Source organism: Montipora capricornis, chromosome 9 (assembly GCF_036669925.1).
Source record: "Montipora capricornis isolate CH-2021 chromosome 9, ASM3666992v2, whole genome shotgun sequence".
NCBI lineage: Eukaryota > Metazoa > Cnidaria > Anthozoa > Scleractinia > Acroporidae > Montipora > Montipora capricornis.
In genome coordinates, this window is record NC_090891.1 from 23,318,285 (window position 1) to 23,333,818 (window position 15,534).

Consider the following 15,534-nt stretch of genomic DNA (forward strand, 5'->3'; position numbering starts at 1 on the left):
CTTTGTTTAATTCATTAAAAATAGGAGTTTCTAAATTCCCTGCGGGGGTCCTTTGTAGTGGCTCAGCCACGCCCTTAATTAGCCTGACAAGGAGTAATCTTTCTCAAAAAACGATATACAGTCAAGGGTAATCTTGCTATTGAATGTGGCACACGGACATACATCATCATATTAGCAGGTATGTGGAAACATTTAATCACCAGAGGAATGCTGGGCTTTGTCGCTAATTCCTTTATTAGTACAACCCTAAATAAAGCATTACATTTCAATAATTCGCTATTGTAATGCACTAAGCGTGTTGAGGCAGCGACCTCGAAAATTGTCGGGTAGAAATCGAATTTTCTGCATTCGTAGCATAATCTTTGCATGGCAATCGCCAATTTTCGACTGTCTGTCATCTTTGCATCATTGATGTTATTTCAGTCGGGAATTGATTGTTTGCACAGAAGTCCAGTCAAAATATCTTCAAGCTGCATTCTTCTTTTCGCAATGAAACTGAATTTATGATATGGGCTGAGAATATCTCAAGAGGTTATGAGCCAATTTCTAACTTTCTTAAGTTAAAGCAGGCATTCATTGAAGCATGAGCACAACTCAGTACCAAATACTCCTCACGGGCGTCATCTAGCAGTCTACGCAAAAACATATTTCAAATACGGCCGGGCGCTAGATACCAATTCAGTGAAATGCAAGCACGTAAGGGGACCAAACGATGAACACTAATTCTCAGGACCTTGTTTGGCAATATTCGCCATGGAAATGAACATTTGACATTTCACCTCAATGCCGTCTTCTACCCAATTAGTATGATCTGTACTTAACTTGGAAAATAAGTTCTCATCATGAGTTAGACGTTAAGAACCCATTTCCAGATGCCAATTGGAATCATTTAGTTTCTGCTGCAACTGTTGTTTAATTGTACGGGCTCTGTACTAAAGTACGTCTACCAAATACCAGCTTATTGAAAACTACGATTATTATTCCGCCTCCACTGAACATGCTGTCTTTTGCATCGTGCTTCGGTGATATCTGCTGGGAAGCCAAGTCACACTCAATTCATTACCATGGATACCCTTTAATCCGTGGTTGCAGTGTTTTCAGTGTTTTGCTTTCCTAGTAAGAGAATCATCATAACCAATGAACTTGTGCTACCGGAAAATGTAGCGGAAGGCATTGTCAAAATTTGTTAGCCATGAGAAACTTGTAATCAAGGTTATAACACGCGCCGTGCAGAGCCTGAATAGGCTTGACAGCTGTATCCTATGGCCAACCAACAAGCTGGAAACAAACACTCAGCTCCACTGAAGGGTACCCCGTTTGGGACTTTGGAAAGCATAAAGCAGGGCAAGGAAATCTCTCCATCAAAGTCTGCGGATCAATTGCTAATAACATCCCCTAGCCTCGCTACAACAAAAAATATTGGACAAAAGATTCCGGCGCTCGAAAAAAACACTGGATGTAACCTTCAATGTAAACCCTATTTAAAAAAGAACAAGAACTGTACTTTTCTCGATTTTGAAAAGCTACAAGAGTTTCTCCATTTATTTTGTTTACCTCGTTCCTGTTACCCTGCTCTTCGGAATTGTGATTCATCAGTGCAGGGCATGAAGATATATTTCTGCCAAATATATCTGAACTGTGGATGTGAAATAATTCGATATTGAAATGGTCATGGCAGAGACTGAGGCACGTAACTTAAAAAGTTAAAAACGAAGCCTGACAAAAGGAAACGACCAGGTTTGAACGAAACTCAAACCCACGGCCGATGAATATATCTTGGGCTCTATGCCGCTATTCAAATTGAGCTATTGCGAGCGAACGTTTAAATTAAAGATCTTTGACTAAACCAACCCTTTCTTGTGGGACCTCAGGACAAATATATATATTTATGGGTTAATTTTTCGTTTTCTTTCAACTGGAAATAAGATAAAAAACATGGGTGAGGTGAACGGGTAAAAAATAATTCAATTAATTGTAAGCCATCCTTTCGGACTCCTAATGCATATTTATTTATATTTAGTTTAGAGCCTTCGAACGTTCAATTCAACTTTTCTTTCTCTTAGGTGTACTGTCTCGTTCACTGGTTGAAAAAGGAGCAATGAACAACGCATGGTAGTAAAATATCGGTGCCAACTGTTCGCTTCGAAGATTTTTTTCGACTTTAACATATTAAGTTACTTTTTGTTTCTTCTTGAGTACAACATCCTTCGATTTCGTTGTATCATGTCACCCGTAAGAGCATAGTTGTCGAGCTAAAAGTGAATTTTTGTCATCTATTGTATCACTGCATGGAAAATACAGTCGAAGGACTGATTTCGGTTATATACAATGAAATGACAAATTCTCCGCTTAACAAACAAAGTTAAGACATTTAACTACGTATTTGGAAATGGATTCAGACTTGAAGATCAAGGAACAGACAAATGGGTGTTATATATGAAGAAATTCGTTGGGGTTTTTGGAAACCTCCTCAGATTACTGATATTTACAGATAGAATCACTCATATCTGTTTTCGTTCCTGAAGAAATAGTTACCGTTAACAAATAACCTTCGAATGAGAATTCATATTAAGTCATAAAAAGAATTCAAGCCGTGCAGCGTTGACTTCGCTTCCCAACACCATCTTTGTAAACAAACTCCATGAACACAACATGACTTTCAGAGTTCTTCTTTCCAAATCTCCTTCTCGCTTTACATTTCTTTTTCCCTATTGAGCGGTTTTAGATAGCTTCAGTAAGTTATAGACGAATAAGGAAAAGCATTGCGTATAAACTCACCATGAAACAAACATTCAAGACAGATTCTACGTGCAAATTACGCACAAAGATTCTTGTAAGACCTAACTCCACACAGCAAAGAATTCCGTTTGGCAAATATAAATTTATTTGCTATGCTTGAGAGAGATTTGTTTACTATGACATCAAGAAACAGTAATAGTTGATTCAAGTTTGCAACCCATCAACTTGTTTCCCGCTGTATGCTACGATTAGGGAGCTAGAAAGAGATCCAATCTTAAATCAAAAGCATCTTATTGGGCCCCAAGACGTTCCTTTGAAAATAATTATTTTATAACGTTTTCGAGGTTCCCAGGTAGCAACTTGACTTTAGCTTAATTAGCAGGGCGAATGATTTTCGTGCAATTGCAAAGTAATCTTACGTTCTTTGCCTTGGTATGACACGACTATCTATCTTGCAGTTCAAATTTCTGAACAACAGCTCTACTCAGTTCAATTTTTAAGTTTTTTTTCAGTAAACCGGATGATATCCAGGGTACTAAATGTCTACGTTATATATCTGGGAATCTATTGTAACAAGTTATAAATTTTGTGTGAAGTTGAACCATGTTAGAGACTTATTCACCGACCTATACTGTTTGAACTAGTTTCATATCTTGATTAAAAATGGCTACTATTGATATCTTATCTGAAACTCAAATTAATTTCGTCTATCCAAAACCAAACAACTCAAAGCTGCGCATCTTAAAGCCAGATCAGCAACTCTTTTTCCAAAGCAATAACAACATTTTCTCATAGTAAATAGGTCTGACAAATGCGTCGTCTTCTCCGTCTAGGCGAGTAGCTGATCATTTGAATTGATGACTATGAATTATGAACAATTGAATAAGTCTATGAGATACAGTAAAATCCTTCCCTTCATCAGCCATTTGTTTGATTCACTGAATGTTCAGTGTTATGGCAGTTAAATCCAAAGACAAACAAGAAATATTTAATTAAGTACCGCTTTAATAGTGTTAATTGCAAAGGGTACAAGAAGCAAGCTTCCTTATAGATTGTTGTAATTGCGATAAAACCTTCGAGAAAAATCTCACCCAAAAGCATGACCATTTGCATTTGCCTAGTGGTCAATTATTCTGGTGCTTATACAGTGTAGAGAATCGGCTAAGGAATCATACGCCAAGTGTCTTTTACCCGGAATTATTTCGAGAAGTTACCAATTTGCTATTATAATTGGTTACTTGTAAATCTCGTTTACAATATTCTTGACTCGTATCCACACACTAATCATGCTTTCCATACTTGGTTCGATGTAAATTTCCCAGCAGCAAGTAAAGTATGATGTTAGGGAGCAAACTCGATACGCTGAATAAACTGCACCTCTTCCATGTCAACGCTATGTTTGCAATCATCTTCGTTACTTTTAATAAAATCATTACATCAAAGTCTGCGGATCAAATGCTAACAATCTCTAGCCTCGCTACAATAGAAAATATTCGACAAAAGATTCCGGCGCTCGAAATAAGCTCTGGATGTAATTCTTACTTAAAGCTATACTTCCCTATGACCATCTTTTAAAGAACTCTGACGAGCAGTGAGATTCGACTTTGAATCCTGTCGCGTTCTTAAGTTTCTCAAGATCGCATATTCTTCGTGCGCAAAATTGCAGCTTGGAAACTGGTGTGTGAAATAGGGTATCATTGAGTTAGTGCTTCACAAATCGTCTAATAGGGACAATCCTCCGATAACATTGCCAACATTTTCATTGAAATTCGTTTTTGTTGTACCGGTGAGTGTGTTAACCCTCAATGTAAACCCAATAAAACAAAAACAAGAACTGCACTTTTCTCGATTTTTAAAGCTTACAAGAGTTTCTCCGCTAATTTCTTTACCTCCTTCCTGTTACCCTCCTCTTCAGAATTGTGATTCATCAGTGCGTGGCATGAAGAAATATCTCTGCCAAAATCTGAGAAGCGGATGCCTAATGTTGCGATATTAAAAGTCATTGCAGTGACCGAAGCATGTAAGTCTGACAAAACGAAGTCTAAAAAAAGAAAACAACCAGGCACCAGTTGTTCAAACGATTGATAGCGCCATTCACCGGATACACCACTATCCAGCGGATAAACTCTAGCAAAGCCAACTGAGTTATCCAGTGGATAGTGATTATCCAGCGGATAGCGCTATCAATCGTTTGAACAACTGGGGCAAGGTTTGAACGAAACTTGAACCCACGGCCGATGTCTATATCTTGGGCTCTATGCTATTCTAATTTACCTATTGCGAGCGTAAGTTTCAATTAAGGATCGTTGACTAAACCAACCCTTTCTTGTTGGACCTTACGACAAATATATATATTTATAGGTTCGTTTTTATTTTTATTTTAAGTGGAGATAAAAGACAAAGCATGGGTGAGGTGAACGGGTAAGCAAGAATTCAATTAATTTTAAGCCATCCTTTCGGACTCCTAATGCATATTTACCATTTCACATTTTAGAGCCTTCCAACGTTCAATTCAACCGTTTATTCTCTTAAGTGTGCTGTCTCGTTGACTGGTTGCAAAAAGAGCAACGAACAACGCATGGTGGTAAAATATCGGTGGCAACTGCTCGCTTCGAAGATTTTTTTCGACTTTAACATATTAAGTTACTTCTTGTTTCTTCTTGAGTACATCTTTCGACTTCTTTGTATCCTGTCACCCGTAATAGCAAAGTTGTCGAACTAAAAGTGAATTTCTGTCATCTATTGTAAAAGGGCATAGAAAATACAGTCGAAGGACTGACTTGGATTATATACAAGGAAATGACAAATTCTCCGCTTAACAAGCCAGTAGCAAAGTTAAGAAATTTAACTACGTATCTGGGAATGGATTCAGACTTGAACATCAAGGAACAGACAAATGGGTGTTATATATGTAGAAATGCGTTGGGATTTTTTTGGAAACCTCCTCAGATTACTGATATTTACAGATAGAATCACTCACATCTGTTTTCGTTCCATAAGTAATAGTTACCGTTAACAAATAACCTTGGAATATAGATGACAATTCACATAGAGTGATGAAAAGAAATTCAATTCAAGCCGTGCAGGGTAAACTTCAATTCTCAAAACCATCTTTGTAACCAAACTCCATGCATACAACATAACTTTCAGAGTTCTTCTTTCCCAATCATTCTCCTTCTCCCTTTTCATTTCTTTTTCTTTAATGAGCGTTCTTAGATACCTTCTCTAAGTTATAGACGAATAAGAAAATGCATTGCGTACGAGGTCTCCGTGCAAATTACGCACAAAGATTCGTGTATGACCTAATTCCACACAGCAAAGAATTCCGTTTGGCAAATATAAATATATTTCCTATGGTTGGGAGAGATTTGTTTACTATGACATCAAGAAACAGTAATTGTTGATTCAAGTTTGCAACCCATCAACTGGTTTCCGTCTCTATGCGACGATTAGGGAGCTAGAAAGAGATCCAATTTTAAATCAGGAGCCTTTTATTGGGCCACAAAACGTTCCTTTGAAAATATTCATTTTACAACGTTTTCGAGGCTCACAGGAAGCAACTTGACTTAAGCTTAATTAGCTGGCAGGACGATTTTCGTGTAACTGCTAAGTAATCTTACGTTCTTCGCGTTGGTATGATGCGACTGTGTATCTTGTATTTGAAATTTCTGAACAACAGCTCTACTCAGTTCAATGTCTAAGTATCTTTTTCAGTAAACGGGATTATATACAGGGTATTAAATGTCCACGTTATATATCTGGGAATCAATTGTTACAATTTATAAATTTTGTGTGAAGTTGAACCATGTTAGAGACTTATTCACCGACCTATACTGTTTGAACTAGTTCCATATCTTTATAAAAAATGGCTACCATTGATATCTTATCTGAAACTCAAATTAATTTCGTCTATCCAAAACCAAACAACTCAAAGTTGCGCAAATTAAAGCCAGATCAGCAATTCTTTTTCCAAAGCAATAACAACATTTTCTCATAGTAAATAAGTCTGACAAATGCGTCGTCTTCTCCGTCTAGGCGAGTAGCTGATCATTTGAATTGATGACTATGAATTATGAACAATTATTCGAATAAGTCTATGAGATACAGTAAAATCCATCCCTTCATCAACAATTTTTTGGATTCACGGAATGTTCAGTAGCTTGAAAATTGTGTTATGGCAGTTAAATCCAAAGACAAACAAGGGATATTTAATTAAGTACCGCTTTAATAGTGTTAATTGCAAAGGACTTATAAGGATACAAGAAGCAAACTTCCTTATAGATTGTTCTAATTGTGATAAAACCTTCGAACGAAATCCCACCCAAAAGCATGTCCAGCAATAATTAGCTACAAAAATTATGCATGAGCATTTCCATTTGTCTTGTGGTCAGTTACTCTGGTGCTTATACAGTGTAGAGAATCGGCTAAGGAATCATACACCAAGTGTCTTCAACCCGGAATTATTTCGCGAAGTTACCAATTTGCTATGATAATTGGTTACTTGTAAATCTCATTTACAATATTCTTGGTTCGTATCCACACACTAATCATGCTTTCTATACTTGGCTCCATGTAAATTTCCCAGCAGCGAAGGGAAGTATGATGTTAGGAAACAAATAGTCGATACGCACAATAAACTGCACCTCTTCCATGTTAACGCTACGTTTGCATTTAAATCTTTGCTACTTTTAATGAAATCTCTACATCAAATTCTGCGGATCAATTGCTAACAATCCCTAGTTTCGCTGTTTCCCAACAATAAAAAATTTTCGACCAAAGATTCCGGCGCTCGGAAAAATCACTGGATGTAATTCTTACTTAAAGCTATATTTCCCTATGACCATCTTTTAAAAAACTCTGACGAGAAGTGAGATTCCACTTCGAATCCTGTCGCGTTCTTAAGTTTCTCGAGATCGCATATTCTTCGTGCGCAAAATTGCAGCTTGGGAACTGGTGTGTGAAATAGATTATCATTGAATAAGTGCTTCACTAATCGTCTAATAGGGACAATCATCCGAAAACGTGATTGCCGACATTCCCATTGAAATTCGTTTTTGTTGTACCGGTGAGTGTGTTAACCCTCAATGTAAACCCAATAAAAAAGAACAACAACTGCACTTTTCTCCATTTTGAAAGCTTACAAGAGTTTTTCCGCTAATTTCTTTACCTCCTTCCTGTTACTCTCCTCTTCAGAATTGTGATTCATCAGTGCATGGCATGAAGAAATATTTCTGCCAAAAATCTGAACTGCGGATGCGAAATGTTGCGATATTAAAAGTCATTGCAGTGAACGAAGCATGTAAGTCTGACAAAACGAAGTAAGTCTGACAAAAGAAAAAAACCAGGTTTGAATGAAACTCGAACCCAAGGCCGATCTCTATATCTTGGGCTCTATTCTATACTCATTGACCTAGTGCGAGCGTAAGTTTAAATTAAACATCGTTCACTAAACCAACCCTCAGGAAAAATACATATATTTATAAGTTCGTTTTTATTTTTCTTTCAACTGGAACACATGGGTGAAGTGAACAGGTAAGTAAGAATCGAGTTATGTAAGCCATCCTTTTGTACTCCTAATGCATATTTACCATTTCATATTTTAGAGCCTTCGAACGTTCAATTCAACCGTTTATTCTCTTAAGTGTACTGTTTCGTTGACTGGTTGAAAAAAGAGCAATGAACAACGCATGGTAGTAAAATATCGGTCCCAACTGCTCGCTTCGAAGATTTTTTTCGACTTTAACATATTAAGTTACTTCTTGTTTCTTCTTGAGTACAACATCTTTCGATTTCGTTGTATCATGCCACCCGTAATAGCAAAGTTGTCGAACTAAAAGTGAATTTCTGTCATCTATTTTATCACTGCATGGAAAATACAGTCGAATGACTGATTTCGATTATATACAATGAAATGACAAATTCTCCGCTTAACAAGCCAGTAGCAAAGTTAAGACATTTAACTACGTATCTGGAAATGGATTCAGACTTCAAGATCAAGGAACAGACAAATGGGTGTTATATATGTAGAAAGTCGTTGGGATTTTTTTGGAAACCTCCTCAGATGACTGATATATTTTCAGATAGAATCACTCATATCTGTTTTCGTTCCATAAGCAATAGTTACCGTTAACAAATAACCTGGGAATATAGATGAGAATTCACAGAGAGTGATGAAAAGAAATTCAATTCAAGCCGTGCACGGTTAACTTCTCTTCCCAAAATCATTTTTGTAACCAAACTCCATGCACACAACATAACTTTCAGAGTTCTTCTTTCCCAATCTCCTTCTCCCTTATCATTTCTTTTTCTCTAATGAGCGTTCTTAGATACCTCCTGTAAGTTATAGACGAATAAGAAACTGCATAGCGTATGAGGTGATCGTGAAACATTCAAGACAGATTCTCCGTGCAAATTACGCACAAAGATTCGTGTAAGACCTAACTCCATACAGCAAAGAATTCCGTTTGGCAAATATACATGGTTGGGAGAGATTCGTTTACAATGACATCAAGAAACAGCAATTGTTGACTCTAGTTTGGAACCCATCAACTGGTTTCCGGCTCTATGGGACGATTAGGGAGCTAGAAAGAGATCCAATTTTAAATCAGGAGCAGTTTATTGGGCCCCAAAACGTTCCTTTGAAAATATTTATTTTGTAACTTTTTTGAGGTTCGCAGGTAGCAACTTGACTTATGCTTAATTAGCAGGGAGAAGGATTTTCGTGTAACTGCAAAGTAATCTTACGTTCTTCGCGTTGGTATGATACGACTGTCTATCTTGTATTTCGAATTTCTGAACAACAGCTCTACTCAGTTCAATTTCTAAGTATCTTTTTCAGTAAACCGGAAGATATCCCGGGTATTAAATGTCCACGTTATATATCTGGGAATCTATTGTAACAATTTATAAATTTTGTGTGAAGTTGAACCATGTTAGAGACTTATTAACCGACCTATACTGTTTAAACTAGTTGCATATCTTGATTAAAAATGGCTACCATTGGTATCTTATCTGAAATTCAAATTAATTTCTTCCATCCAAAACCAAACAACTCAAAGCGTCGCATCTTAAAACCAGATCAGCAAGGCTCTCTTCCCAAAGCAATAAGAACATTTTCTTATAGTAAATCAGTCTGACAAATACGTCGTCTTCTCCGTCTGACAATGTTTAGGGCGAGTAGCTGATCATTTGAATTGATTACTATGAATTATGAACAATTATTCGAATAAGTCTATGAGATACAGTAAAATCCATCCCTTCGTCAACAATTTGTTGGCTTCACTGAATGTTCAGTAGCTTGAAAATTGTGTTATGGCAGTTAAATCCAAAGGCAAAGGAAGAAATATTTAATTAAGTACCGCTTTAATAGTGTTCATAGTGTAAATGCTTTTCATGCTTGGTTCGATGTAAATATTCCAGCAGCGAAGGTAAGTATGATGTTAGGAAGCAAATAGTCGATACGGAGAATAAACTACACCTCTTCCATGTTATGTTTGCAATTACATCTTCGCTACTTTTAATAAAATCACTCCAACAAAGTCTGCGGATCGATTGCTGACAATCCCTAGCTTCGCTACTACAAAAAAATAAATTCAACAAAAGATTCCAACGCTCAAAGAAATCACTGGATGTAATTCTTACTTAAAGCCATATTTCCCTATGACCATCCTTTAAAGAACTCTGACGAGTACTGACATTCGCCTTTGACTCCTGTCGCATTCTCCCATTTCCCAAGATCGCATATTCTTCGTGAGCAAAATTGCAGCTGGGAAACTGGTGTGTAAAATAGGGTATCATTGAGTTAGTGCTTCGCAAATCGACTAATAAGGACAATCCTTGGATAACATTGTCGACATTTTCATTGAAATTCGTTTTTGTTGTACCAATGAGTCTGTTAACCTTCAATGTAAACCCTATTAAAAAAGAACAAGAATTGCACTTTTCTCCATTTTGAAAGCTTACAAGAGTTGCCCCGTTAATTTCTTTATCTCCTTCCTGTTACTCTGCTCTTCAGAATTGTGATTCATCAGTCCATGGCATAAAAAGATATTTCTGCCAAAAATCTGAACTGCGGCTGCGAAATGTTACGATAATAAAATAGTAGTTGCAGTGACTTAAGCATGTAACTTAAAGAATTAAAACAAAGTCTGACGAAAGGAAGCATCCATGTCTGAACGAAACTCAAACCCACGGCCGATGTATATATCTTGGGCTCTATGCTATTCTAATTGACCTATTAAATTAATGATCTTTGACTAAAGCAACCCCTTCTTGTTGGACCTCACAAAAAATATATTTATTTTTAGGTTCGTTTTTCTTTTTCCTTTTACTGGAAATAACAGACAAAACATGGGTGAGGTGAACGGGTAAGGAAAAATCGAGTTACGAAGCCATCCTTTCGGACTCCGAATGCATACTCACCGTGAATTTCATACGTTAGAGACTCCCTGCGTTTATTTCAACCTTTTATTCTCTTAAGTGTACTGTCTCGTTGAGTGGTTGCAAAAGAGCAATGAACAACGCATGGTAGTAAATTAAAATATCGGTGCCAACTTCTCGCTTCAAAGATTTGGTTCGACTCTGGCATATTAAGTTATTTATCGCTTCTTCTTGAGTACCACATCTTTCGATTTCGTTGTATCATTTCACCCGTAAGAGCGAAGTTGTCGAAGGAAAAGTGAATTTCTGTCATCTATTGTATCACCGCATGGAAAATACAGTCGAAGGACTGATTTCGATTAGATACGTTGAAATGACAAATTCTCCGCTTAACAAGCCCGTAGCAAAGTAAAGACGTTTAACTACGTATCTGAAAATAGATTCAGACTTGCACATCATGGAGCACACAAATGGGTGTTATATGTATAGAAATTCATTGGGATGTTTTGGAAACCTCCTCAGATGACTGATATTTACAGATAGAATCACTCATATCTGTTTTCGTTCCTTTCGTTCCTTTCGTTCGTTTCGTTCCTTCGTTCGGGCAAAAAATAAGCTAAAGTTACCGTTAACAAATGACCTTGGAATATAGATGAGAATTCACATTGAGTCATGAAAAGAATTCCAAGCCGTGCATGGTTGACTTCATTTCTCAACACCATCTTTGTAACCAAATTCCATGCACACAACATAACTTTCAAAGTTCTTCTTTCCCAATCTCCTTCGCGCTTTTCGTTTCTTTTTCTCTATTGAGAGTTCTTGGAGACCTTCTGTAAGTTACAGACGAATAACAAAATTCATTGCGTATAAAGTCACCATGAAACAATCAGTTAAGACAGATTCTCCGTGCAAATTACGCACAAAGATTCGTGTAAGACCTAATTCCATACAGAAAAGAATTCCGTTTGGCAAATATACATGGTTGGGAGAGATTCGTTTACTATGACATCAAGAAACAGTAATTGTTGATTCACGCTTGCAACCCATCAACTGGTTTCCGGTTCTATGCGACGATTAGTGAGCTACAAAGAGATCCAATTTTAAATCAGGAGCAGTTTATTGGGCCCCAAGACGTTGCTTTGAAAATAATCATTTTATAACGTTTTCGAGGTTCGCAGGTAGCAACTTGACTTAAGCTTAATTAGCTGGGAGAATGATTTTCGTGTAACTGCAAAGTAATCTTACGTTCCTCGCCTTGGTATGACCCGATTGTGTATCTTGTACTTCAAATTTCTGAGCAACGGCTCTACTCATTTCAATTTTTAAGTTTCTTTTTCAGTAAACCGGATGATATCCAGGGTATTAAATGTCCTCGTTATATATCTGGGAATCTATTGTAAAAGTTTATAAATTTTGTGTGAAGTTGAACCATGTTAGAGACTTATTGACCGACCTATATACTGTTTGAACTAGTTGCATATCTTGATAAAAAATGGATACCATTGATATCTTATCTGAAACTCAAATTAATTTCTTCTATATAAAACCAAACAACTCAAAGTTGCGCATCTTAAAGCGGCCAGACCAGCAACTCTCTTCCCAAGGAAATAAGAACATTTTCTGATAGTAAATAATTCTGACAAATGCGTCGTGTTCTCCGTCTGACAATATGTTAGGGCGAGTAGCTGATCATTTGAATTGATGACTATAAATTATGAGCAATTGAATAAGTCTATGAGATACAGTAAAATTCATCCCTTCATCAACAATTTGTTGGATTCACTGAATGTTCAGTAGCTTGAAAATTGTGTTATGGCAGTTAAATCCAAAGACAAACAAGGAATATTTAATCAAGTATCGCTTTAATAGTGTTAATTGCAAAGGACTTATAAGGCTACAAGAAGGAAGCTTCCTTATAGATTTTTCTACTGAGATTCGCCTTTGGATCCTGTCGCGTTCTTTCGTTTCTCAAGATCGCATATTCTTCGTGCACAAAATGGCGGCTTGGAAACTGGTGTGTGAAATAGTGTATCAAAATCGTCTAAATGGGAACAATCCTTGGATAACATTGCCGACATCCCCATTGAAATTCGTTTTTGGTTGTACCGGTTAACCTTCAATGTAAACCCTATTAAAAAAGAACAAGAACTGCAATTTTCTCTATTTTGAAAGCTTACAGCTCCAGGAGTTTGTGCGTTAATTACTTTACCTTTACTATAGATTGTTTTAATTGTGATAAAACCGAGAGAATTTCACCCAAAAGCATGTCCAGCAATAATTAGGTACAAAAGTAATGTATGTCCATTTGCATTTGTCTTCTGGTCAATTATTCTAGTGCTTATACCGCGTAGAGAATCGGCAGCGGATTCGTATCCACACACTAATCAAATTAAGTCAATTGATAAATTCTGCTCCCGCCGGACAAGAATGCGAGGAATTATCATGCAAGCGTTCGTTCAAACTGTTGCACTTTCTTTGCAAACTGACAGGTATGGCCGGCCAGTTCTGACAAAAGGAAAGCGCTCTTAGTCTTCCGATTTTTCTGCGAAAACAAAATGTCTGTCACAGCTAGACACAAGTTTGAACAAGAGCCGAACGACCTTATATTTAACCTTTCCCTGAAGCACCAAACCGTAATAAAAAAGTGATTTCCTCTAGATTGCTAATTTCGTTAACTAGATTGCCTTTCTGTGGTTTAAACATTGCTGCAATGCCAGATAACGGTTTAGTTTACTGTTCCTTGAAATCCCAAAGAAAAATGACATTAAATTGCAACCCAAGAAAAATGTACTAAGATGGTGCGCCACACATTGAAAGGGATATTTTTCAGGAAGGCAAAACGAATGTTCTCATCTATGCTAATCAGTGTTCGGTGATAATAAATGTACACATACACTGATTAAAATAACTGAAAGCTAACCATTTACTGATTAAAATCGGTGCTTCGACCGATTAAGTAAAAGCTAAGCATTCATAAACTGGTGTTTACACCCCATTACTGAAGATCTTCACCACCACAACTCAACTGAGACGACTATTTGAACATGGGCTATAATAACTGAAAGCCGACCTTTGGTCCTTCGGTGTTCGGCAGATACCTCTGTCCGTGCACACATACGCGCCCCTGGCTACTTGTGGGCCATATGTTTCCCAATCCCCCTTGTGGGGACTACGTCTTCTTTTGCAGTCATCCAAACAATATTTGCTACGATTGTTGCTTAATGTCTCATCTCTTCATACATCTCTTCAAATGTTGTAAAACCTTTAATTTTTTTGTGAGGACTTAGTTGTGAGGACGTAACAAAATGTTTAATGCTTGTGAGGACATCTGGTAATACCCTACTTGTGGGAACAGGCCAATACACAGCTTTTGTGGGGACTTCGCTATTTGCGGGGACATCTGCCGATACCCTACTTATGGGAACAGGTCCGAATACACAGCTTTTGTGGGGACTTCGCTATTTGCGGGGACATCTGCCGATACCCTACTTATGGGAACAGGTCCGAATACACAGCTTTTGTAGGGAATTCACTATTTGCGGGGACATCTGCCAATACCTGATTTATGGAAAGACGCCAATACAAACATTTTCAAATAGATTTGATATACGACGATGTTCTCGTGGTTGCAATATTAGTCAACCTGTTGGCTAAGCCTTTAGGTTAACGAAAAAATGATATACCGTAAAATTCCGAGAATAACCCTCGTGGCTTATATTTTTCAAAGGCCTTTTTCGAGGGGCTTATCTACGGAGGGAAACTTGCGTTTCCGAATCGACTGGGCTAACCTTATAGTTGGAAGTGAATTTACTGTTTTTGCTTTGTTTTACTTTGTATTTGAGGGCAATTTTCCAAGTACAAGCTCCCCGGGGTCTTATATTTGGAGGGGCGATTTCACGGAGGATTTTTTGCGTTACCGCTTTGGGAGGCTTATATTTGGAGGAGCTTATTTTCGGAATTTTACGGTATATGAATTGGATCATTTATGAACTGCGGATATGAAATCAAGTGAAGCTATGATATTCGCATTTGTGAACGCAATTTTTGCAATTGCGTAGAGAAGCCTGAAAAATTCAGGACTTCAACGGGGTTTGAACCCGTGACCTCGTGATACCGGTGCGACGCTCTAACCAACTGAGCTATATGGAATCAAGTGAAACTATAATCTTCGCAGTTGTGAACGCAATTTTTGTAATTTTTGCAACCACGGTATCGCGAAGTCACGGGTTCAAATCCCGTTGAAGTCCTGAATTTTTCAGGCTTCTCTACGCAATTGCAAAAATTGCGTTCACAACTGCGAAAATCATAGCTTCACTTGCCTTTTTTATTGACCAGCCCCTGAAAAAAATAAGAAAATGGCATTAAAACCATTGTTGCCACTGCCCACGCCTGAAGAAGGAAACAAAAATAGGAAAA

General features: G+C 37.4%; 1 protein-coding gene across 1 annotated transcript in view; it reads left to right on the forward strand.

Moving 5' to 3' along the window:
* The first annotated feature begins 7,915 nt into the window (after window positions 1-7,915).
* LOC138016110 (uncharacterized) overlaps window positions 7,916-15,534 on the forward strand; it is a 191,567-nt gene continuing 183,948 nt past the window's right edge. Inside the window, exon 1 of the mRNA XM_068863287.1 lies at window positions 7,916-8,271. The gene's annotated coding sequence lies outside the window, so the exon portion shown is untranslated. The remainder of the gene's footprint in view (window positions 8,272-15,534) is intronic.